Below are 27,162 nucleotides of genomic sequence, written 5' to 3'. Positions count from 1 at the left end.
TGAATTATTCCAGGGCACAGATATGATGATTTACATGTTAATGGAGACTCAATTTAATTTAATTCAGCAAGTCATTTTTGATGTTTGTGATATGTAAAGCTTGGAGCTTGGCACTGTCTTTGGCATTTTACCTAATTAAGTGTACCATAGCTCTATCACAAACATGTATAATACTAATTATTTGGTTAAATATTTTGTAATCATCACTGTCTTTATAATCTCTATGTATCTACTCCCCATGCTTAATTATACTCTTCTCATTAGAAACAAAAAATTGTTTTATCTTCTCTCTTCCTTCAGACAATTGTGTTATCTCATCAATTCCCTTCACAGTTAAGTGTTTTTAAAAAATCACTATCTCTAATAAAACAGGTTTCACTAAGGTCTATGTTAATGCCAAATCCCACGGAGGTTTTTCTGTTCTTCTATTTCTATATGTTACACTTGATATTGGCCACTTATTATACTTAATAAAAGTCCCAAGGCACAAGACTTGTGACTCTGGCATATTATTATAATTATTCAATTTTATTATTAGCTATTGTTAATCTCTTACTGTGCCTAATTTATGAATTAAATTTTATCACACGTATGTATGTGTAGGAAAAAAACAGTATACATAAGGTTCAGTACTATCTGAGGTTTCGGGCATCTTTTGGGGGTCTTAGAATGTATCCCCTACAGATAAAGTGGGACTACTGGAAAAAGAAATGAGCTATCAACCACAAAAAAAGGCATGAAAGAATGATTAATGCATATTGCTAGGTGAAAGAAGTTTTAAAAGCTACATACTATATTATTACAACTATATGTCATTCTGGAAAAGCTAAAACTATAGAGACAGTAAAAACATCAGCAGTTGTCAGGGCATCAGGGAGAAGGTATAGGGATGAACAAGTGGAGCATAGGGCATTTTTAGGGAAGTTAAACCATCCTTGATACTGTAACGGTAGATACATGTCATTAAACATTTGTCCAAACCAATAGAACTGTATAACACAGAATGAACCCTAATGTAAACCATGGACTTTGGTTGATAATAACCTATTAATGTTGGTTTATCGATTGTAACAAATGTACTGATCTAATGTAAAATGTTAATAAGAGGAGAAATTGTGTGCAGCAGGGAGAGGAAATATATGGGAACCGTCTGAATGGTCTGTGCAATTTTTTTATAAACTTAAAATTGATCTAAAAAGTAAAGCCTATCCAAGAAAGCTAACATTCATAGCTATTTATAGCACTAGTAGCTATAGAAAAATTTACTTTATGAGGAAGTGAAAGTACAAGCAAACAAAGGGATATTTGTATCACCAAGTAAATTATATATAGGAGAGTGTCATATTAGGGGAAAAAACCTCTAAAGAAAACATTAAATTACTAGGTTAAAAAAAAAAATCTTACTTTCTTAAGTGCCAAAGTATACAAAATATTATAATGGCAATACTATCGATGAAGGTTTATGTCCCCCTGAGGTTTATATTGTAAAGTCCCAACCCCAAATGTGACTGTATTTAGAGATAGGGCCTTTATAGAGGTAATGAAGGTTAAATGAGGCCATAGGAGTGGGGCTGGATCCATCCAATTAGTGTTCTTAAAAGAAGAAACACCAAAGACCTATCTCTCTTACTCTCTCTCCAAGCACACAAAGAAGTAACACAATGATGCAAGGAGATGGTAACCACCTATAAGCCAAGAGAGAAATCTTCAGAATGAGACCTGCCTGGCTAGCCATCTTGATCTTAGGTGTCCCAGCCTCCAGAACTGTGAGAAAATTTATTTCTGTAGTTTAAACTGCCCAGCCTGTGGTATTTTTTTCTGGCAGCCCCAGTCAACTAATACAGCAAGGAAGGCCTAAAACAAAGCCTTATAATAATAAGTTTCAGAAGACATGTAATTGAAATTGTAAGATTTCTAAAATATTCAATGTATAACACTTAGGCTGATAGTGTTTCTTTGAAAGGGATAACTGAATTCTATTAAAATAAATTTGCCTACTTTAGTGGATATATTTGTACTTAAATTACATGATTTTTTTCAATAAAACACAAAAAAGAAAATATTTATTTTTTATACACAGGGTTAAATTACCTCCAAATTCTAGAAGGATTGGAGGTGAGATTGGCATGAAATTATAGAATTAGTTATTCCTTTATTGCTGGAAAAAAATCCGATATTATATAATTTTAATAATGGATGTAAATCTTTTATAATCCTAAAAATAATTATAGATCAATCCTCTGGCAAACTGAAAGCTGAAAAATAGTTTCTATATTGAGGTTTTTGTCCTGTATGGATTCATTCAGGCAAGTGAAAAATTATAATTGGTTCGAGTAAATATAGACAATTAAAATGCACAAAAAGCCCTTTACCAATAAGGCTCAATTTTGGCAAAAGGAAATAAAGGGAAGTGGATTAATGTATGTATATGTGTCTGGTCCTATTTATTATTTTATTGGCCACAATATTAAGTTATATTTTGTGAGAAACAATATTCATTAAAAGCATGATCTCCGAGATTGAGTCAAATGCTTACATTCATATCCAGTCTGTCACATATTTATGCAACCTTTAAAAAAAAGTACTTTATCTTTCATTTTATCTATAAAATGAAAATATTAGTAGCTATATCATTCAGAAAGTTTTTTTTTATCATTCACGAAACAAAAGGTTCAAAAAAGTTAAGTCACATTTTAAGTCCCACAGCTAATGAACAAATCTACTTTCTCTTCCTTTCGAGTTTAAAATGTATCAACAGAGCACAGAGAATTTGGGGAAGTAATAAGTTGCCACCTCTTAACTGTTGAAGAAAGTATTGAAAGTGTAGGTGGCAATGTTAGCATCAGCTGGGTAGAATACTGTCTTCTCTCCTGTAATTCCTTTTTGGTTAAAGCTTTCTTTGTTTGAAGTAGAGAAGCTACCTGTCAAAATTAGTACTACCTGTGTGATGGCATATTGCACAGTCCCAACTACAGCTAAAGTGAGGTGCCAGGGGTTGGAGAAAACAGTAGATGGTGTAATTTTGAAATAGAATTATAAGAGAAATGGTAAAGAACAAAAAATATTAAGAGAGAAGCTGGGCAAAAAAGATGAAGAGGTAAGTAGGATATGAAAAGAGAGAAATGATAAAAAGAGCAAAATTTAAAAAGGAGAAAAAATACAAATAAAGAAGAAACAAGTAGAAAAGTTATATGAGAATAAGAAAATGGTCTCAGGAAATATGGTAACAATGATTACAGGTGACACCATTTCTATATTATCAGATAAATCAAGAGAAAAGACAGTATGTTTCATTAGTTTTGCAACACATTTAATACATGTAAAGTTACAAGCTGGTGAAAATTACCTTTGTTCTCTCCCAACTGCTGAAACCCTTCTAGTGAACAAAAAATCAATTTTCTAAGTGTTACCTTTACTTTCCTAGCTCAAATATAAACCTGTCTTTCTCTGGAGGAAAATGCCTCCCCTACAATCTCTCAGTGATGGCTGCTTCTCTCCCACAGTTCTTATGCAAGATGGAAAGGTGTCAGTCTTGTTCCTGTGACCTCCGGCTGGGTGAGTGGAATAAGCAAAGTGACATTTCTTTGCCCCATTCTGACATTTTTAGACCATTTCCCCATATCCTTCCTGACATCCTTCAGATTTAAATCTCATGGTCGACATTACTCACTACATACTTTGCCTCATGGTTGCTGTTATCCACTAAAGTCCAGGTAATTCCCACTCAACCATTTGAGCTCTTTGCATACTGTCATTCTCTTTAGTACTGCCTTAATTCATAAGATTTTGAAACACATATAGATGATTCTTGTGATATTCTGGCCTTTCAGTTCCTTAAACTTTAATCTTCCAATGATATTTCATCCTAGGCTTTTCATTGGCAATAATTACAACCCCTCCATATAAGCAAAGCAGATATCTTTGATTTGTCCACTGATGTATCCCAAATACCTAGAACAATGCTTGACAGTTTTTGGTGCTCAATAAATATCCATTGAATAAATAGATGTTTTACATAGAGAGGATGATTTTCAAGTATAATAGATGGATAGTAGACCTAATAATGCATTATGCTACTAAACACTTTATGAAAGGAATGGAAACAAGCTAATAGCCACAATTTTATAGCAACAGTACCCTAAAACTGCTAAAATTCATGATTGTGGAACTATGGAGAAAACGTTTTCATGCTTCTGCATGGTTAGGGACTTATAAAGCAAGACAGACTGAAATCTGGATTAAATGTGCACTGAATAGACAAAGACTTGCAGACACTTATTTCAGAGATATGCAGACACTTATTTTCTACAGCTCTGTGTTCACATTTCAAAGGAGAAAAAAATCCCACAGCTACTGGTTTACATTTCAAAGGGTTTAAACTGGGACCTTCTCATTCTCTTCCCTGAAGATTTGCTTATTTTATATAAGGGAGATAAGGTTTCTCTTCCTCTTCCAGAAAAGGAGAGGACAGAAGAAGACCATTTACTATATAAAGAGTTTATACAGTAATTCCTATATAAAGAGTTTATACAGTAATTCCTATATAAATTCCCAGATTCATAATTTCAGGGCTCCCCTCATGTGTACATAACTGTGTGCCTTCTTTCCAAGGTGGTTATTGCTATAAGCAATAATAATTGTCTGTCTTGATCCAAAAATCTCATTTGCTTTCAGGAAAAAATAAATAAACATAGATATTAAAGACTTACTAATAGATTTAGGAGATTTTCTACAAAGATTACATGAGCTAATATAATAAATATAAAATATGAAAGATGATGCCTGTTACACGGTAGACACTAATACATGTTAGTTCCCTTTTCTCTTCACAATGCTAGTGACTTAGAGGAAGGAATAAGAAGTCGGAATGATATTTTCCTGTCCCATTTCATTTTCTTCCTGTTTCTCTCTATATTACCATCTTTTCTAAAGCCTAACATTATAACACTGGCCTAAAGAACTAGAGAATCCCCTCAGGTCCTGTAAAGAATAGTACAGAAATAACATTTCAGATTAATATTACCATCAATTTTTCCAATATCCATAATTGAATTTTTTACCCTAATAGCTATCAGTTGAGAAGGCAAAAAATTCAAGAAATTTAATGATAGATATCATTGTTCTAAAATGACTTGACAATTATTAATTCCAATCTGATTTACTTTTCAAGAATATATAAAGAATAATTTTTATTTTATAAAGGCTAAAAATTTAATTAAAGGAGGGAGTCCTTTAAAGTGGACATTTCTTAAATTAATAAAATATTCAACAAAATTAACTTTATATAATGCTAAAAATCTGAAATTTAATAAAAATACAAAACCATTTAGATATGAATATGTTTTGAAAACGTTAGTGAGCATGGAACAGTATCATTAAAATAAAGATTTTTTGAGATAAGCAGAGAACACTAGAATTTATTCAGAATTTATCTGCAGTTAGTACCATTTCCACAATTCAGGCTCAGAACTAAAAATAAGTTGATTCTTTTCTTTTGTCTTGTAAAACCTTATCTAGAATGCCTTCTTCAACCAACACTTAACCAAAACAGTTAACCAAAACTTTTTCCTGTAGAATCTCTGTTACAAAGCCTGTATAGGCCTTCCAAAGGCCTATACAGAATTCATAATGAATTCTGAGAAAAATAAACGCAGGTAGAACACAGCTATTGATATGGAAAAGTCACAGAAAAATGTCAAGGTCTTTTCTCTCTTTAACTTAAAGATACATATGTCAATTCAGACAAAATAGAGTTTCATCATTAAGAAAATCAAAGGTTTGTATATATTATTTTCTGAGCACAAATGTTGCTAACAAATCCCAGATGTTTGACACTTAAGTTGTGTGTATATTATGTTCAACAGACTCAGAATTATTGAATATTTTAATTATATAATAAAGACCAGTATTGAAATGATTCTTGATGTGACTATGGTCACAGTATACTGAATGTTTACAAAATGCAGTGAGGAAAGAGATATGTTTGGAAACTGATCAATAATGTTGTTGATAAAGTATTCTCCTTCATTTAGCTGGGAGGGAAGGGGTCAAGGTATCTACTCTTGAAGAGAACGGTGTATCTTTTGTTTTTGTTTTTTACATGAAATGAATATAACACAGCTATTGCATAATGATTGAGTTGCTACAGAAATTTAGATGTGTCAATCATACGAAAAGGTCAAGTACATTAAGCTGAATAAGCATATAATCTTTAATTCCATGAAGACTCTAACAGAGTCAGAAAACACAAGTCATCATTGATCATAATACATCAAAGCACTCGAAGTCCAATGGAAAATTTCTACTAAGGGAGAGTAACAGAGAAACAAAGAGACTGAGAGGATGGGAGTGAGTGTGCGTTTATAGCAAGGAGGTATTATTAGGCTACTGCAACATTGTTCCTTGTGTTGTTTTGCTAAAAGAAAAAGACAGTGTTAAACTAATGCTGGTCATAGTCACCTGACCTGGGAAGGTATTTGTAATCATTATAAAACAAAAGGCTTCATGACTATGACTATTCTAGATAGAAATTAGAAATCTTGAAAGTCCTAAAGTTGCTCATCAAAAGGGCCACTAACTGAGATTTACTAGTTTAGAAGGTACTGTGGTACATTTTCAAAAATACTGTTTCTTGCAAGTTTATAACACTGTCTTGAGCAAAATATAGCAACTAAATTAACTTGGTATCTTGAGATAGTGTTCATTTTTAATCTTGAAACATAATAAGCGTTTAATGTATCTTGAATAAGTGAATGAAACCTAATATGTGTTTTCTTAAAAAAAAAAATGACATGAGAACTCCCAATTTTGGTATATTATAAAACAGCTTAATCCTGGAAATTTACACACTTAGAGAGCCAGGAGTGCAAATCAGTAAAAAAAAAAAGTGGCTAATGAATCAAGCCCGGCAATGAAAACAGCAGCAAATAATACAAATTAAAAATACACATTAAAAGCATTAAACAATACCAACCTGTAATGAAGCAAATGTTACCGTGTGGTACCAGCCATTAAATGCTGTAGGAGTTCACAATAGAGTAAAATCAAGCATAACCTGGGCAATCAGTGAAAATTTCATGGAGGATGTAGGACTTGAGTTGCTCTTAATAAACAGGTTTTACATCAGCAGAGGAATGAAAAGTTTAGAAAAAGGAGATAATGTGAGCAAAAATAAAAGAGCAATTGAGGGGATAATGTGAAATTCGTATTAGAGCAGGGAAGAAAAGGCAAGATGAGATAGAGCATACATTTTTATAATCAGCAAAGCTTGCAATTTCACTATTATTTTAAAACATTTATTTTAAAACATTTTGTTGTTTTAATTTGCAAGGAAGAGAGAGAAAATAGATCAACATATGTCCTGAGATCCTTAAAAAATGAATGCAAAAGAGAAAGTGGTACTTCCTTACCTCTCCAATCTCATCTTAATTAAATTATAAATTCTGAACAGCCCTGTCACTTTGCTTCAGGGAAATAGGTTAGGAAATGAACAAAAAATGTAAAACTAAAATTTTCCAGATTTAGTTTTGTATTATATTAATTTAAAAGACATGTGCACATGTAGAAAGTAGCTCATTCTGAAAATTACAGTAATTAAGAACAGAAAGGCTTGCCTGGAAAAACTGAGGAGTTGGTGAGGAGAAAAACAGATTTCCATGAGGAAAGTTTATGAAATTCAACTGTGAAACAATTAAAATATCTGAAAGCAAAGATAAAAACACTTGGCATTTCTGTATAGATGTTTACAAATGAAAAATACATAGATAATGTGGTAGATCATTTTTAAAATGGCCACAATATTTTAGCAGATTCTTCCATCAAGAGTTGGTATATATTCCTCCAACCCTTGAATCTGGATCAATGGGGCATTAGCAAATGTGACACAAACAGAGGTTTGAAGAGTTCTTATGCATAGCTTCTTACCCGCTGTTGCTTCTGGAACTTATACCACCATGTAAACACGCTCAGCCTAGCCGGCTGGATGATCAGAAACCATGGAGAGAGAAGCCCGAGCTGGCAGTCATCCAGCTGAGGACTTCACAAACCAGCCAGCCTCAGTTGTGAAATCATCAGCTGATTGTAGAAGCAGGCGCCAGCTGACTCACATTAGAAGAACTAACTAGCTGAGTCCAGCCCAAATTCACAACCTACAGAATTATGACCTAAATAAAATTGTTGCTGTTTGAAGCCACTGAGTTTGGAAACGGATTGTGACACAGCAATAGCTGAGTGCTAAAATTTATTTGGAAGAAAAATTAAAAATTATGAAAGACAGATGGACAGGATATAAAATACAAAATTGAAAGTACCAGGAAACTGATTCAACATGGAAAATAATGGGAAAATGTTGACTTATGACCAATATCTCAACGGGCAGGCAAATTAAGAATCAGGAATCCAAAAGTATTGATACTATATTGTGATCAATGTTGATAGGAACAACAAACTATGTATAAGAACCTGCGTAAAGGTACAAGCTGAGGATACTAGAGAAGGCAAACAAAATCTGAGGCAGAATATAAATAAATGCCGATTCGTTTGGCACTTAAGATAGCTATAAGAGTTTAGAGTTAAAAAAAAGAAACTAGCCTTTATAGAAAATCTACAGTGTACCATCTACTATGCTATGTGTTTTATTTATATTTTCTCATTTAGTCTTCACAAAATCCCTGCAAACTGTGGATGATTTTCCCCAACTTACAAATAATGAAATTGAGGTTCAAAAAAGTAACTTGCCGATAAATAGGTTCTAGAGATCTACTATATAGCATAGTGCCTATAGCTAAAAATACTGCATTGTATACTTAAAATCTTCCAAGAGGATGAATCTTATGTTGTGTTCTTACCACACACACACACACACACACACACACACACACACAAATAATAATAATAATAATAATAATAATAATAATAATAATAATAATAAAGGCATTAGGAAGTTTTGGGAGGTGATAGATATATCTGTGGCTTTGATGCTAGTAATGATCCCATGGGTGTATATTCCAAACTCATTGAGTTGTATACATTAAATATCTACAGATTTTTACATGTCAATCATCCCTCAAGTTAAAAAACAAGAGCAATTTTCCCCAAGCCATACAATCAGAGACTGAATCAAAGTTCAAAATCAGATCTACCAAATCTAAATTTATCACTTATAACTGCCAGTGTACATTCTTAACACCTTATGCTTCCTTATAAAACTTTTCAAAATTTCAATTTAATAAAATTATACAATGAAGTGTATAGTGCCTATGATAGGCTGTAGCATGGTCTAATTATGTTTATATTCTCAGTACCTGGCATATTAAAAGCTCAATAAGTGTTTTTTGAATAAATAAATGAATGACACAAAATCTAAAGCCTTTTCCACAGCATTTTAAGCTGGAGTAAGATGAAATAGTCAAAAATAGAGGAGAGAAGCCTGTAAGGAAGACAAGATATGTATTGGCAAGTACAGAAAAACAGCATGCTTTGTGAAGGGAGGCACAAGAACACAGAGGGCCCAGGGACATATATTAACATACTTCATCTGTTTTAATCAGGAAGTTAAAAAAAAGTACCTTCTTCAATGTTCATTTCAATAAAAATTGACTTATATTGACGCAATTGAAACTGCATTTCTCATTTTTCAATGATTATTTTTACAGGACACTTTTGATGAAAACTATGGCTTACACTCTACCGTAGATAACCTGGCAGCAGTGGTATGCTAGAACTGGCTTACCACAGCCCACCTGTGCCAGTTACATGCATCTCTTCCTAACTTTATGTTCAGTGAAAACACCTCAGTGGTATAAAATTGGCCATAGAGAAAAAATTTAATGACAGATATTGGCAAATGCTACAAATTAAGTCTATTGAGGAGGCAAGGGGGAAGAGCAGGAGGATTATTAGAACATTGCTGCCTCATGCCTGGTGTGAACATAGAGATGGAACAACCTAATATTCCTTTTCTTGTTGTTGACAATGTTCTATACCCAATTTACCTTAATTAGGCTAGCATATTAGACTTTTTCATATATCCATCTTCTTCAGTGTGTCTACCTTATGTATATTCAATACAGAAGGGCCACAGGACATATCTGGGGCACTTGAGTTATACCCATGTGAACTCTTATAGCACTTACATGTGGAAATACATCTATCATATCCCAAAGCTTCCTAATGCCTTTACTATCATTATTATTTGTATGTGCGTGGTAAGAATACAACGTAAGATTCACCCTCTTGGAATACTTTAAGTATACAATACAGTATTGTTAGCTATAGGCACTATGCTGTATAGTGGATCTCTAGAACCTATTTATCGGCAAGTTACTTTTTTGAACCTCAATTTCTTTATTTGTAAGTTGGGGAAAATAGTCTACAGTTTACAGGAATTTTGTGAATTCAAAAAGGCTAAGGACAGAAGACCACTAGAGTTGGCAATAAATAGCACTACTTTAATACTTTAATATTTAGGATTAATATTTATAAACCATAAAATTAGTGCAGTAGCATGAGAAAAATAGGCCACTCACATATAAACAATGTTTCAATTTCATAAACATGACCTTTATTTTCATGAACAATATTATTAACTTTATTGAGGCTGATAGTTTTGGATTAATCACTGTGATGTCATAAAATATTTTTAATGCTATATCATCCTCTAAGTCAATCATGGCAATTATCATTACAGGAAACAAACTGAATTATGCAACAGAAAAACAGGCATAATCTTATATAATTTAGCTCAAAATTAGAAATTATTTTGCTAATAAGGCTGCCATATTTTTGTATTACAAATGTACCTGAGGCATTTAGAAGCAGTTTGAAAGTGGCAAAAAAGAATATTCATAATCTTCCTGCCCCAGAGACCAGACAAAAGCTTATTGTACCAGCAGGAAATTAAAATTTTACTTTCTGCTAATAATGATTTCAATCATTTTGGTTTTCTTTATTATCTTCCCACCTGAAACGCATTAAGAAGAGAGAGAGAAGGGAAGAAAACATACTTTTTCACCGTGCTTTCAGCAGCTGTAACACACTATGGGCGCTAGGAATGACTAGGTAGTGAGGAACAGGGAAGATAGAATGGGGAGGCAAACGCATAGAACTAGAGAGTAGAATAATGGCTACTAGGGCCTGGGGCACTTGGGGGGCTGAGGAAGGGGCTGGGGTAATGCTAGTCAAAGGATATAAAATTCTAGTTTGACAGCAGAAATAAGTTCAAGAGATCTATTGTATAGCATAGTGACAATAGTTAATAACATACTGTATTCCTGAAAAATAGTGAGAGTGGATAAGTATTCTCACTACAAAAATAATAACTATGTGAGGTAAGGCATATGTTTATTAACTATATTTAAGTATTCTACAATGCATATATATATTTCAAAGCATCATGTTGTAAACAATAAATACATAAAATTTTATCTGTCAATTAAAAAATATAATTTCTAAAAAACAGTGAGGAAGCAAAAAGTTTACTTGGAGAAAATATAAAAGAGAACATTCAAAATAGTAATCTCAGAATACTGATATTCCAAAATGTAATTAATCCTATTAGGTTTGCAATGATTATGGTACTGCTAAGATTATGGGTATTATCCCCCAAACCAAGAACATCACCACTTTCAATTATTATTTAATATTTATTCATTATTATCAGAATTTATATCAATTGCTATTTTAAATTTAAACATTTATGTGCAAAGTGGCCACAGTAATTTATTTTTCCCAAAGGGTTCTAGAGCTCAATCACCCTATTGGCAGCAGCAGTATCTAAACCTCCTTGGAGAATGAAGAATGTGAAATGGAAATTTGGCTCAGTGCCCTCCGTGTTTGGCTCAGTACCCTATTAGCATTGAATTAATATTGGTGAGTACTAATAATTTCTTGAGACATGTCCTAACTGACTGGTAGCTACACCTGTTTATATTGTGAGAGGACTTTATAGAAAGGAGATAACCTGTGAAGGCTATGTACTGTATGCAGCTGAGGAGTTTTAAGCTATAGTTCTAGGAGGAAGACAGCTGAAATAGAGATTTAAGAATTCAGTCAAAAAGTAAACTAAGTTGATCTCCTTCACAATGTCACCTTCATAGTACTACTCCCATACTATTAAACTCTTTAACTACATAAGAACATATTTAAGTCTCAGATGTCTAGAAAATTCAAAACAAAAATATAGTGTTAATATAAATCTATGTGGTTAATATTAAGAGACTTTGGTCATTTGTGGCTTGTCTTAAAAGTATTAAATAATTTTCAAGAAAAATAATGATTAAAGGAACAAGTTCTTGCTATAAAACTTCCTCTTAATATGTATAGGATTGTATTTAATGTAATGAAAACAAGTTTCTTTTCATCTATTTTTTTCTCTGAAATAGTGATTGGTTGAAAACATTATGTATACATATGCACACAAATACACAGTTCTCCATATCCACAGAAAACATGTCATATGTCACATTAAAGAGAAAATACACCAAATAGTGAGTTATTATGCCTTTGAGAAGCAGAAAATCGTACTAAACAGAGTTTAGTTATAAGGCACCATGAAGGGAGATTAACAATATGAGTTCCTAACCTAGAGATGTAAAATGTATAACTAAGACCCCCAAATTATGAAACTATACTTTTGTAAGATTTCTTAGCTATTTGTTATTATCCGCATGCAAACACATGCCTTTAAATACTTGTAAACTGTCAAATAAGCCATGATCAAATTCAGGAAAATACTTTAGATTTTTCAAATTTACTTGGAAATAAAATACATGGTAAAGCAGAGTATAGATAATTACCCAGTTACCTCTCATTTCAAATAAACAAAATATCAGAAATAAATTATATATCAAAATAAACTGAAGTGAGTCACATACACAGATTATGTGAAACAATAAAATGATGAAACATGGAACATCTGAGAGTTAACTTTGGAACAAAAGTAAATTCTTATTTTAATCTCCAACTTCTATTTTGAAGTTCAGACGTACAAGGGCATGATGTGCAGGTTTGTTGCATAGATAAATGTGTGCCATAGTGGTTTGCTGCACATATCAACCCATCACCTAGGTATTAAGCCCAGCATCCATCAGCTGTTCTTCCTGAAGTGCTCCCTCCTCCCACCTCCTACCCTCCAACAGGCTTCAGTGTGTGTTGTTTCCTCTCATGTGTCCATGTGTTCTCATTCAACTCCCACTTATAAGTGAGAATATGTGGTATTTGGTTTTCTGTTACTGCTTTAGTTTGCTGAGGGTAATGACTTTCAGTTCCATCCAGGTCCCTGCAAAAGACATGATCTTGTTCCTTTTTATGGCTGCATAGTATTCCAGGGTATATATGTGCCACATTTTCTTTAGCCAGTCTATCATTGATGAGCATTTAAGTTGATTCCATGTCTTTGCTATTGTGAACAGCACTACAATGAACACATGCATGCATATATCTTTATAATAGAATGATATATATTCCTTTGGGTATGTACACAATAATGGCATTGTTGGGTCAAATGGTATTTCTGCCTCTAGGTCTTTGAGGAATTGCCACACTGTCTTCCACAATGGTTGAACTAATTTACGCTTCTACCAATAGTGTAAAGGAATCCTTTTTCTCCACAACCTCACTAGCATCTGTTGTTTCTTGATGTTTTAATAATAGCCATTCTGACTGGTGTGAGATGATATCTTACTGAAGTTTTGATTTGCATTTCTCTAATGATTAGTGATGTTGAGCATTTTGTTTTTCCTATGTTGGCCGCTTGTATGTCTTCTTTTGAGAAGTGTCTACTTGTGTCTTTTACCCACACAAAAGTAAATTATATTATTTAAGACTTTAAAATAATTGTCTCTTATTTAGTTCTTATTCCTAGGATACCCATTGAAAAACAGAACAGTTTATTATAAGATGTGTCAAAGATAGCTCAATAAAAGGCTGAAATTTACTAATGGTTGTATTTTCTGAAATGAAATATTCAGTATTAGTCCATCTCCACATTTATCATCCTAAGATATCCAGTGTTTGACAGGCAAAACCTACAATTTCAAATGAACCCTGTGTAATTAATTAACTCCACTGGTTATTACTAATGGAGCAAACACCCTTAGAATTGCTCCACCAGTTGACATTGATCCTATATTAGTACTACTAAGTTGCACAAAAATTAATCAACCAATAATATCAGAAAAAAATGGTTCTTTCTTTTTCAAAGGAAAAACATTTGAAATAAGGAAATTATAAAACTTTTTATTTTGTGGTACAGCAGACAAGATAATTTAAAGTAAGAGAACATGAGGCTATAATAAAAGTAGTCTCCAATGGGACAGTGGTTTTCCTAATTATGGGGATAAACCTTAGTTCAATGGGAATTTTCTAACTCTAAAACTTTTGCTAAAACATTTGTAAAACTATTGTGATGTGGGTATTAAATATCAAATTCCTTATTGCTTTACAATAGAATATCCTCACCTTTATAAAAATTGTCATGAAAAAGTCAATAAATATGTACAAGTCTTCCTTGTGGGTTTGAATCCCTGCCATATCACTTACTAGTCAGGTGACATATTTAAGTTATTTAATCTTCTGTGCCTTAGTTCCCTTATCTGTGAAATGGAGATAATAATGTCCTTATCTCATAGAGTGACTTCAAGGATTAATTCATTCTCCACAATTTGACCTACCTCATGTAAAGATTTAAACTTTATATGCAGTCACATTTTATGCCCCGAGACACAATCCCAATGCTTTAGCCACATCATATTTGTCATTTCCAGAATATAACAGATCCTTCCTTCTTTGCCTTCTTAACACCTATTTATCCTTCAAAGCCCACCTCTGCCTCTGTGAAGACAACATTGATTTCCAGAAGTAGAATCCACTTTCTAATTATATTGGCAATTTGTTATGTACAGTCATACATAATGATGTTTCAGTCAAATGATGGATCACATATAAAACAGTGGTACCATAAGACTATAATGAGGTGAAAAATTCTTGTCACCTAGTGATATAGCAGCCTTTGTAACATCACAGTGCAATTACTTTTATTTTTATAAATTTAGTGTAGTTTTTTTTTTTCAAGATAACTGACTAGGGATGTCAGACGTCAGTTTGTAGAAAGATCAAAGTTACAGTTGAATGGTCATGATCCAAATGGAAAGCTGAAGGAAGAGAGCCACGAGCTTTCAGAGAGCCCACAGGAAGAAACTGGGGTGCAGACAAGGAAAGTAGTAAAAGTCTGGCAGACACTGTCCCGTGAGGAACTCGGAGTCCCATGTAAAGGGTAGGTTGGGGTGCTTCTCTGCCCCTGACTCCTGTGACAAACTGCTGGCTGACAAATTGTCACAGAACCCCTCTGCCCTTGAAATCCCAGGCAATGCAGTTGGTGGCAATTTGGGAACTCTCTGGGGTGGGAGCCTCAGGTGGCCAGCTCGTGCTGGTGCTCCCACATTCCCTTCAGGCCCTAACTGAGAGAGCAGGTGCCACACTGGTTGTGCATTCATTATGGGCCACTGCCCTGTCCAGGGAACCTCAGTCCTTGTGTTGCCACACTACCAGATCCCCTGCAAACATACCTCAGAACCTGTTCTGACTTTGGCAACTGCAGGAGACTGGCGGGTCTCTGGGGAGCTGCAGGTTCCATGGAAATCTAGCCCTCAGTGCAGGCCGCTCCTATGGGAGGGCAGAGAACAGTCTGCCAAAGCCCCACTTTGGAAAAGGAAACACAGCCAATGGCTGAAGGGGGTGGCAGTGGTGGCTGGAAACAGACGAGGAGAGCGAGTCATCTCCTGCTCCCCTCGTGCACTGTTGCGGATGCAGCAGAGGCTTTTCCTGCTGAGGGCTGACATGAGTGCATTTGGAGACAGCCTTTCCAGCACTCTTCGTGGCAGCTACACCTCACTGAAAGTGAGCCAATGCCACCCAGGCATGCACGAAGGGTGGGACCTGTCTCCCCCTCCCTACACGGAATGGCAGTGTCCCAGCAATAAAGGGCAGACAAGTTGAAGAGCTGTTTGCTCTGGGCCGCAGGAAGAGGCTCTGCCCTGAACCCATTTTGGTGGTAGCCACCAGAGGGGCAATTCTGCAGACCTCAGTTACACTTTAGCCTGGGAGCCGAAGAACAATGTCTATGTGCTGAAGATCATGAGCCCTGTGACAGAGAGATGTGTGATAGGAAAATGGACCACGTTCCTGCCTGCCCAGGATGAGGGGCTAATGCAGCCCCCTGCCTCTACCACCAAGACCAGTTCACTCCAACACAAGCTCCCCACACTAACCTCAATTAGGACCGTGTCTTCATTCATCATTAGACTGCCTGAGGGTGAGTGGATTCTTACTCTTAAGCACCACCTACTTGACTGGAGACTGAATTGCAACACCAAATAAAAAACTTACTGTCAGAAGGGTATAGTACTAGTGTACAAGATAAGTTTCCTGAGACCTCTGCTCTCCTAGTTACACAGAAGATAGTGTGTTGGCTCATATGCCTGATACATGTCTGCAACAAGCAGCATTTGAGAAAGCCACCACATAAAGGCTATCCATAATCAAGGAGCCCATGCAGAGTCTTGGCACAGTGAAAGCCCCAGAAAAGAAGCCAAGTAATCACACACAACATATACCACAGACATACCCTCAAGGGAAAGAAGAATAAACATGCTAAAGTCCCATTCAAACAATAGGAAATTCAAAACTTAGAAGCAACAACTCCTTCGCTTGAGAAGGAATCAGTGCAAGAACTCCAGTGGTATAAAAAGACAGAGTGTTTTAACACCTCCAAAGGATCTGGCTGGCTTTCTAGCAATGGATCCTAAACAAAAAAAATTACTGATAAAGAATTCAAGATACGGATTCTAAAGAAGTGCAATGATATCCAAGAGAATGTTGAAAAGCAATAAAAGAAACCAGAAGAACAACTCAGAAAATGAAAGAAAACATAGCTATATTTAAAAAAAATAGAACTTCTGAAAATAAAAAAATTCACAAAAGTAATTTCCAAATACAATTGAAAACATTAACAAAAGACTAGACCAAGTAGAAGAAAGAATTTCAGAGCTTAAACATTGTTCTTTCAAATTAATCCAGTCAGACAAAAATAAATAGAAAAGCATTTTAAAAATAAGCCTTTGAGAAAGATGGGATTATGTAAATTGATCAAACCTATAGCTTATAGGTATTCCTGAGAAAGAAGGAAAAGTAAGCAATTTGGAAAACGTATTTAAAGGAATCATTCAGAAAAATTTTCCTGATCTTGCTGGGAGGTAGACTTCCAGATAAAAGAAATTCAGAGAACATCTGCAAGATACTATATAAGACAAACATCATCAAGGCATATAGTCATCAGACTAACCAAGGTCAATGCTAAAGAAAAAAATCTTAAAGAGAGTTAGAGAGAAGTGTCGGGTCACCTATAAAGGAAATTCCATCAGACTAGTAGTGGATTTCTCAACATAAACTATATAAGCCAAAAGAGATAGTGTCTTTGCATCAGATAAAGTAGCCTTCTCTCTCAGTCTTCACAAAGAGTTGGCCTCATATGGAAGATCCCCACCAATAAGTCCAGGCAGAGATTCTAAAGCCTCTTAAACCTATTGCTTGTTCAACTCATTTGCTTGTGTATTTATTGTAGCCCCAGGTGTCTAGGGTTTGCCAGGTCTTGTGAGTGCACCAGGATGAGTGAGACTGAATTCTTTGGGATTTCAGCCAATCCTTTGGAAAACCCCTGGAAAGTTTAATGTATGTACCAACTCTTTCCATCCCTAGGGAGAAGCTGAAAGGTAGGGATTTTGTTTGCCGGCTCTATGCTCTGAGCTAGGGAGGAAAAGCTATAGTGGCTACCATCTCTGTTCAATCAATCTAAGCCACTATCTCTGTTCTCCCCTAGGTGGCTAGATAATTCCACACCATTAGCACTTTAAGACAGAGAACATAGAAGCCAGTCCTTTGGGTAGCCCTCACCGAAGGTGGGGTATTGGATGCCCAAACCTCTTCTGGGAGAAGCTAAGAGCTGGGACTCTTTTCCCAATTGTATGATGTTGCATTGGGGGTAGAAATTTTGGCAAACAGCTGTCCTGAATATCCTCACCAGCTTCAATGGATCTCATTTTGCATTCGCCCAGGGTGCAGGAGCCCTTCAATTAGTTGCTGGATTTCCCACAAAGGGAATTTTTCTGTGAATTGTTCCTGAATTGGTGTGTTTGTGGTGAGGAGGAAGGTTTCCTACTCCTCACATGGGTGACATTAATCTTCCATCATTTTTTCGTTGACCATCTATGTTGCTCCTAGTGTCCCCAACTCTTCAAGCAACTGTTCTCACCTGAAGACTAATAGCATTAAACAAGTTTGTTTACCCTTGGCACATTTTTTGCAGCTACTATAATTAAACATGATTTCATCACCAAAAGCGAACAAGTTCTTTTTCCTCGTATTTAAATAATTTTAATACATATATAGATATGAAACATTCATCTCAAAACCCAAACAAAATACAGTTTTTATATAGAACATTTTCTGGTTGATGTACACACAAGTTGAATATTTTTTTAAAAAGCATTGTACTGCATTAAAGGACATAAGTAGAAGCTGTTTATTGAATATGTTTATCAAGATTGACTCACCAAATAAAGCACACCACTGATACTTCCTTCTGCTTATCTGATACATAAAATGACATTGATCCATCATTTCCTGCAGTTTATGCTCCATAACACAGCCGTTGATTAAAAAATGTAGTTACTTCTGTTTGAAAATGGAGCTGCTACTCTGTCCTCTGACTCACTTTGAAAATTTGTGGTTCCCTTGGCTCTGATCTGTGTAGCTATGTTCCTGCTTCTCGTTTCCTTTGGTTTGGCCATACTGGTGGAGAGTGGGGCTGGTGGTGTGTTTTTTAAGGTTGGGGGAGCGGGTTGTAGTCATTCAGACAAGATTCTGATAAGTTCACATTCAGGGTTGTTTTGACTGAAAATTAGAATTTATAATTTTACAAAGTCAGATTATCCTTTTAGAGATGCATTTTTTAATTAAACATGTAATCTCTTCCTATGAAAACAGAAACATGGCAAATAATATCTAAATATTGTTGGGCACTTAAAAATATTTTTATCCAGGTGCAAGTTTAATTTGGAAGAAAATTGTAAACTATATTCTATTTGCAATTACTTTACTTGCAATAAAGTAACTTTTCCCTGAGAATGAGATCTAAAGTATTAATAGATTAAATTGAAATGAAATAATTTTTTTTAAAAATCATTAATTTATATGAGCTGCTCCGAGGAAAGCATTAGAAATGTGTAAAAGCTTATTTCAAAAGGGATCGTAATAGAATAATAACTCTACTTAATTTCAATATAATAAAGGCTAAGGTTTTTAAATTGCCTGAAACTGGTACTGAGCTTTTCATTAAGGCAGGTATTGTGTGGGTGGACATTTTGATATCCCTGCTTAGAGTGTCACAGTCTTGTAAGGGCATACTTGGCTAACAAATGATCCATTCAGAAATGTACATTGGTTGAAGTCTCACTGTCCTTTTTGTTTTGTGAGAAAACTCTGGTATAATGAGAAATTCCATTTTAAGCCTTCTAATATTTATGACTGTTGTCTTCTTGTGAGTCAGGAATATTGTGATGAGTGATTAGTCTGGTTATGTCGAGATATATTCTTTTCTTTTAGCATAGCTATAGTGTCATTACATAATAAATACGTATTTTGTCATCTATTTAAATAAAATAATCCACACTCCACTGTGCCATAAAAGCAAGACAATCATAGTTAATTTTTCTCTTATTTTCTTGTTCTGACATGATGGATATGCACTGGTAATAAAAATAAATAAAATGTTTTATGCAGTAATATGAATGGCACTCAAATTCACTATGATTTGTAGTACACTGAGTAGCAGTGTGAACCAAAATGGAGCCACATATATTCTTTGTCACAATGACACAACTCTACCATTGTAGTGCAAAAGCAGCTATAGACAAAATGTAATTAAGAACATGGCCATGTTCCAATAAAGCTTTATTAAGAAACATTAAAGTCTGAATTTCATGTAATTTTATGTCATAAATATTATTTTGATCCTTTCCTATCACTTTTAAATGTAAAAATTATTCTTAGCTCAAAGGCCATGGAAATGAAGGTGGCAGAAAAAAATCTGGCCAATAGGCTGTTGTTTGTCAATATCCTTGGCATAAGATTTCAGAGGCAAAATATTAGAAAGTAGAGGCCCAGCCCTAATTTTTCACTTTTTTTCTTTATTTTTAAAACTGTTTTTCACTTTAGTTGCAAAATATTATAATTATGAGATATGCACTTACTATATTTGGCTTTTTAGTCTAAAACACTTGAAATTACAATAATTCTAGTTAGAAAACAATTTTAGTTATCTTTAAGAGCTCAAAAATGCACTGGGTGAAATGAGAAAAGTAGGAGAATACTGCCATTGATAGAATTATGTTGTATAATAGCTCAGTGCTAGGTGCTTTACTTATATTATCTTTGAACTTTGGGTCTTGCTATGGTTTGGATATGGTTTGTCCCCACCAAAACCTCATGTTAAAATTTGATGTGGCAGTGTTCGGAGGTGGAGCCTAGTGGGAAGTGTTCAGTTCATGAGGGCAGATCCCTTATGAATGGCTTGGTGCCCTTCTCATGGTAGTGAGGGAGTTTTCACTCCTGCAAGATGGCATTAGTTCTCATAAAAATGGATTATCTCCCTCAAGAGCAGGTTGTTATAAAGCAAGGATATTTCTTGAGTTTTGCCCTTTCACACATGGCCACTTCCATTTTGGCCTTCCACCATGTTAAGATGAAGCACAAAAGCCCTCACCAGAAGCCAAGAAGATGCTGTTGCCATAGTTTTTGAACTTCCCAGCCTACAAGACTATGACCTAAATAAACTTCTTTTCTTCATAAATTACTCAGGTATTCTGTTTTAGCAACATAAAACAAACTAAGACAGGTCTATAGTGTACTATTTGGCCTCAAAAGGAAATAAACGAGTAAGCCAATTCTTTTTGCCCAAATGCAATAAGCAAAAGAATATCAAGACGGGGTATTATTTTCTCTATTAAACTTTTGACTTAAAAGATATTAATATCTGCTAAAAGCAATATAGTTTTTTTAAAGTATCTTTAAATTTAATTTGCAGGCCAAGAATTTATTATTATTTTAACTTTTTCATTAAAGTTATACTTTTATGAATTCCTGAATATTAGATTAAAATGTAATCAGATGTATTTATCTTAGCATATGCAACATTATTAGAAACTTCCGTACTTATGTGTTAAATGTTTGAATATTTGATGAACATTAATTATGCATCTAATTACATTATAAATTACAGTTATCGCACGATCAGTGACATATTATTGAAATATATATGAATGGCACTCAATGCAACACATTTTTTAGTACCTATCCAGTTTAAGTAAAAGTGCTGGATCCCAGGGAGAATGCAACAATGTAAAAGATGAAAATTTGTCCCTCAATGAGTTTATAATCAAATAACAAAGATGTATAGATATGTAAAACAATCATATAAGAAAAGGCATAAACTTTCATAAAGAGAGGTTAAGAGGAGAAAAATAATTCTTATTATCCGGGGAAAGATGATAACTCTTAGAAGGTAACACTAATGGATGGGCAGAATGAGCATTCTATTTTTGTGCAGAGGAAAACACTAGCAAATGAAGGATATGAGAAGGCATTAATTTGGCATTGGACAATACAGAAAGTTTTTGAACAGAAAGTCTGTAATAATATTCATAATGTTTTACTACTTCTATGTTCTCGGACTGTAGAAAGTAGCAGAAATTATGTTATAAGCACTTGCTCAAACATGAGAAATAACATTCTCTCTCTCTAAGTAGGTTGTCTATATAACAATGATTTAGAAAAGAAATTCAACCTGTGTAAACCTAATGCAGGTTGTAACAAGTATAATGTTAAGAAACAAAGAGAAATAATGAGTAAAACTGTTGACGTTCCTATACCATGTGCAAAAATTAACTCAAAATGAATCAAAAACTTAAACTTCAAGACCCAAAACTATAAAACTCTTAAAAGGAAACTGGTATGGCTTGGCTCTGTGTCCCCACCCAAATCTCATCTTGTAGCCCCATAAGTCCCATATGCTGTGAAATGAACCCAGTGGAACATGAGTGAATCATGGGGGTGGGTCTTTCCTGTGCTGTTCTCATGATAGCAAATGGGTCTCAGGAGATCTGATGGTTTTAAAAATGGGAGTTTCTCTGCCCAAGCTCTCTCTCTTTTTGCCTGCTGCCATCCATGTAAGATGTGACTTACTCCTCCTTGCCTTTTGTGATTGTGAGGCCTTCCCAGCCATATGGAACTGTAAGTGCATTAAACCACTTTCTTTTGTAAATTGCCCAATCTTGGGTATGCTTTTATCAGCAGCATGAAAATAGACTAATACAGAAACATAGGAAAACATTTCATTATATTGAATTTGGCAAAGATTTCCTGGCTATGACATTGAAAGCATAGGCAATAAAAGTAAAATATACAAAATGAACTGTATCAAACTAAAAAATGTCTGTGCATCAAAGGACACAACCAATAGATTTAAAAGGCAACATATAGAATAGGAGAAAATATTGACTAATCATATATCTGATAAGAGGTTACTGTCTAGAATATATGAAGACCTCCTACAACTCAGTAACAATAAAACAGCCATGTTAATCTAATAATAATTAATTTAAAAATTTTTGACCCTATTAAATTTTTTAAAATTAAAAAATTAATTTCAATCTTTTTTTTAAAGTTAAAAATTTGATAGGGTTAAATGTCCATTCAAGTCACTCGCTTATTAAAAAATTCGACAAAGGACTAGAATGGATATTTCTCAAAGTTGATATACAAGTGAGCAACAAGTACATGAAAAGATGCTAAACATCAGTATTAGGGAAATGCAAATCAAAACTACAGTGGGATATCACCTCACATCCATTACCATAACTATCAAAACACACACACACACCCCCCCCAGAAAATAAGTGTTGGCAAGGATGTGGAGACCCCTTGTGCATTTTTGTTGGTAATATAAAATGGTGCAGCCACTATGGAAAACAGCATGGCTGTTACTCAAAAAATTAAAAATAGAATTATCATATGATCCACTATTCCCACTTCTGGATATATCTTAAAAAGAATTGAAAACAAGATCTCGGGGGGAGGGATTGCATTGGGGAGTTATACCTGATATAAATGATGAATTGATGGGTGCTGACGAGTTGATGGGTGCAGCACACCAACATGGCACATGTATACATATGTAACAAACCTGCACGTTATGCACATGTACCCTAGAACTTAAAGTATAATTAAAAAAAAAAAAAGAAAACAAGATCTCAGAGAGATATTGGCATATCCATGTTCACAACAACATTATTCACAATAGTGAAGCAACTCAAAAGTTCTACAGTTGAAAGGACAGGGGAAATGTCGTACATGCAATGAGATGTTATTCAACTTTAAAAAGGGAGAAAATTCTGACTCATGCTAAAACGTGACTGAAACTTGAGGACTTTATATACTAAATAAAATATGTCAGTCACGAAAAGACACATAGTATATGATTCCATTTGCATGAAATATCTGAAGTAGGTAAATTCATAGAAACAGAAGGTAGAATGGTTCTTGACAGGAACTGGGGGCAGAAGAAAAGGGGAGCTATTGTTTGTATAGCAAGTTTCAATTTTGCAAGATGAAAAAAGTTCTGGATATTGGTTGCACAACAGTGTGAATACACTTAACATTACTGAACTGTACACTTGCAATACTGATGAAAATCAGTATGCATCTGAGGGGGAATGGCAGAGTTTCTTCTCAAGTTCTGCTGCTTTTAAAGACCTAAAGTATGCATCAGTGTGGCCACAATAGAAACTTGTCATATCCTAGAGGATGACTGGACTACTTCAAACTCGACTTACTCGTAGCACCAATTTCAGCTAACATTTAAGATAGTAAATCTTATGCTATTCCTATATGATCTACATAAAAATATTTTCAAATAATTAAGAAAAATAGTCCCATTTTTAAATAGCATCTCCTTGATTGGTAGTTGATCACTGCATTCAAAATGGTTGAAATTATAGCACATCACCTTTAGCTATTAAATTTTCTTCTCTTTGTGATCATTTAAATAGTTAATAGATCATACTATTTGGGTAAATTTACCCTTATGCCTGCAGAAGATAAAACAATGTTTATATCTGAAAAAAATAAAATATCCATTAAATTTTAAAAAGTGCCATAATTCATTCTGAGAAAAACTGGACAGGACAAAGGTGAATAATGAAGAGAGAATTGAGGTGAATAAGAGTAACTGAAGGGGCACTGGGTTATTTTCACTGAGTTCCTATAGAAATTCACGTCACCTATCTATGCATTCACCCTGGAGTTGAAGGCTCAGTATTAAGTGGCATTCCTTTTCATGTTGTTTTTTAATCAGATTGACTGAGAAACAGAAACTGAAATGTGTCTCTCTTACCAAGACCTCCAACATACTTGCCACTTCCTGGTCATTGGGTTAATATGGTGAAACAATGTGATGTTCTGGATAACATTCACTCATCCAAATCCCCTTGGACTCTATTATGATAGAAGGTAGGAGAGTTAACATAACCCTGGAACAAGACTATAAATATGTACTGTTGTACTTCCCACAGGAATGGTAACTACCCCTGGTACTCCTTTTCGATAATAATTGGGAGAAAAATGCATTTTCCAGATCAATAGCTGCATACCATGTTCCTGAGGCCATGTTAACCTGCTGTAGCCAAGATCCCACATCTGATACAGCAGCTGCAATTGGTGCTACCAGTTGGGTGAATTTGAAGTAGCCCATTGTCATCCTCTAGGATGTGACAAGTTTCTGTTGTGGCCACACTGACACATACTTCAGGCCTTTAAAAGCAGCAGAAACTTGAGAAGAAATGCTGCCATTCTCCCTCAGGTGCAACACTGATTTTCATTTACTATCATGGCCAAATCAAGTAGTTTAGAGTCCCCTAAGCCACTACAATAGTTCTTAACTCCACAAGTTAAATAATCATTATAGTGCTTCTGCCAACTATCAAGTACGTCTATAGGTACTATTTAGGGAATAGGGAAATGATTAATTGGAGGATCGGCTTCCCTAGGAAACAGATTCTGAGATATGTGTTCAGGGAGTTTGTTGAGGAAAACTGTCAGCAATAACAACACTGGAGGATTATGGGAATTTGTTTGGTACAGGGAGAGCTTGAAATTATGGTGCAATTGCAGTAGAGGTCTCAATTGATTTCAAATGGAACTCTGATGCTGGGACAACCCTTCAGAGTTGTCTCATATTGAGGCAAGGGGGCTAGGCTTTTGTAAGCCTTCATTGACTACAGGGTCATGTACTCATTGAATTGTACTCATTCAGTAAACCACAAGGAAGGCAGCTCCCATAGGCAAGAGGCAGCTCCTTTCAGCTGAAGGTAATTCCTAGGGAGGAAGTAAGTATAAGCCATCAAGCAGGCAACACCTCTGGCAACTGAGGAAATAAATACCTCCGTCCTTAAAGGGGAATATTGGTGGTTCACTGTAATATCCACTACTAAGATTTCCAGATTTAGCAAATAAAAAATAATAAATAAAAATATTGCATGGGATGTTACCTATACTAAAAAGTTGTTTATTATTTACCTTAAATTCAAATGTATCTGGGTATCTTATGTTTTATCTGACATGTGTTAAAGGGCAAGTAGAAGAAAGAATTTTAAGGGTATTAATGTATTTCCCATTTTGTAATCTTATACTTAGATAGTACTCATCTCACATTGACATGGGAGGCCAAAAACAGAAATTGCTTAACCTCAACAGTTTTTGCTCTACTCAGAATCCTGAAGTTGTCTGATTACAGGGACTCAATACCCTTCACTGTTTTTATTGCAGGAAATAGAAGTAGGCTTAGAAAGAACACTCTGGCAGTATTAAGAAGGCTGTATAATGGGAAAGACTCAGTCCAAAGTACATAGGAGAGAGAGGGCAGTAGAGCAGTGGCAGTGGAAATGGAAGGCAGAGGAGATGAGTAGAGACACCACTGAGACAGACTGAAAGAATGTACCGACTGACTGCATGATTTACAAAAATAGGAGGTTAATAGAAGAATCTAACAAGATTGTTTTCTTTCTATTTTAATAGGAGGAAAAGACATAAAATTGTACAAGATATATGTAAAATAAAGAAACAGACTTAGAGAAAATTATACATTTGATATATCATTTAGCAGAATGTATAACATACATATGAAGAAATTAACTAATATACCAATCTGTTGTTATTGAACAGGGGATCATTTCCCGTTAAATATATTGCACCTGAGACTTTACAGATATTTTTAAACATCTGGCATTTCTACAATCTGTACTCCAGATGTTATATTACACCAGTAATTTTATTAAATAAATATATACGCATAACTCCTGAGAAACACTCATTTTCAAATGTAAAATTTTAAGAGTTTACATATTTTAAAAATGTGTTTATGATAGCAATTCCCAAATCCATTTTATTTAAAATATTTATTGTGTATTAACTGACTTAATAAAGAAGCTCTTTAAAAGTGGAGTTTTGTTCTTTTCCTTTAAATTGCACAAAAGGAGGATACTACAGTTTGAATGTGTCCCCAAGAGGCATGTGTTGGAAATTTAATCCCCAGTGCAACAATTTGCGAGGTGGGGCCTAATGGGAAGTGTTTAGGTCATGAGAGCTCCACTCTCAGGAATGGATGGATTAATGTGGATTATCAAAAGGCTTGAGACTGTAAACTCAATCTCTCTCCCCGCTCTCATCCTTCCACCTTCCACCATGGGATGATACAGCACAAAGGTCCTAACCAAATATGGACCTCCCAATCTTGGACTTCTCAATCTCTGGAACTGTTAGATATAAATTTATTTTCTTTATAAATTATCCAGTCTGTGGCATTCTGTTATAGTAACACCAAACAGAGGATGAATTACCATAACACCAAACAGAAGATGAATTACCATCACCATTATCTCAATGATGCTACATTTCTCCTTGGTGCTCTCCCACTTACTCATGTGATGTTCTGCTGCCAGCTGATTCTTGCTGAACCACAATACCCATCACTTCACTCTTGCACTATTTCCTGACTCT

At 34.7% G+C, this 27,162-nt stretch overlaps 1 protein-coding gene across 15 annotated transcripts in view; it reads right to left on the bottom strand.

The window, feature by feature from the left end:
- Positions 1–27,162, bottom strand: part of SLC4A10 (solute carrier family 4 member 10) — a 392,709-nt gene that overhangs the window by 197,744 nt on the left and 167,803 nt on the right. The window lies entirely within an intron of this gene.

This window comes from Piliocolobus tephrosceles, chromosome 11 (genome assembly GCF_002776525.5).
Source record: "Piliocolobus tephrosceles isolate RC106 chromosome 11, ASM277652v3, whole genome shotgun sequence".
NCBI lineage: Eukaryota > Metazoa > Chordata > Mammalia > Primates > Cercopithecidae > Piliocolobus > Piliocolobus tephrosceles.
The sequence above is the reverse complement of the archived record's forward strand: the minus strand, read 5'-3'. Positions and strand labels throughout refer to the sequence as shown.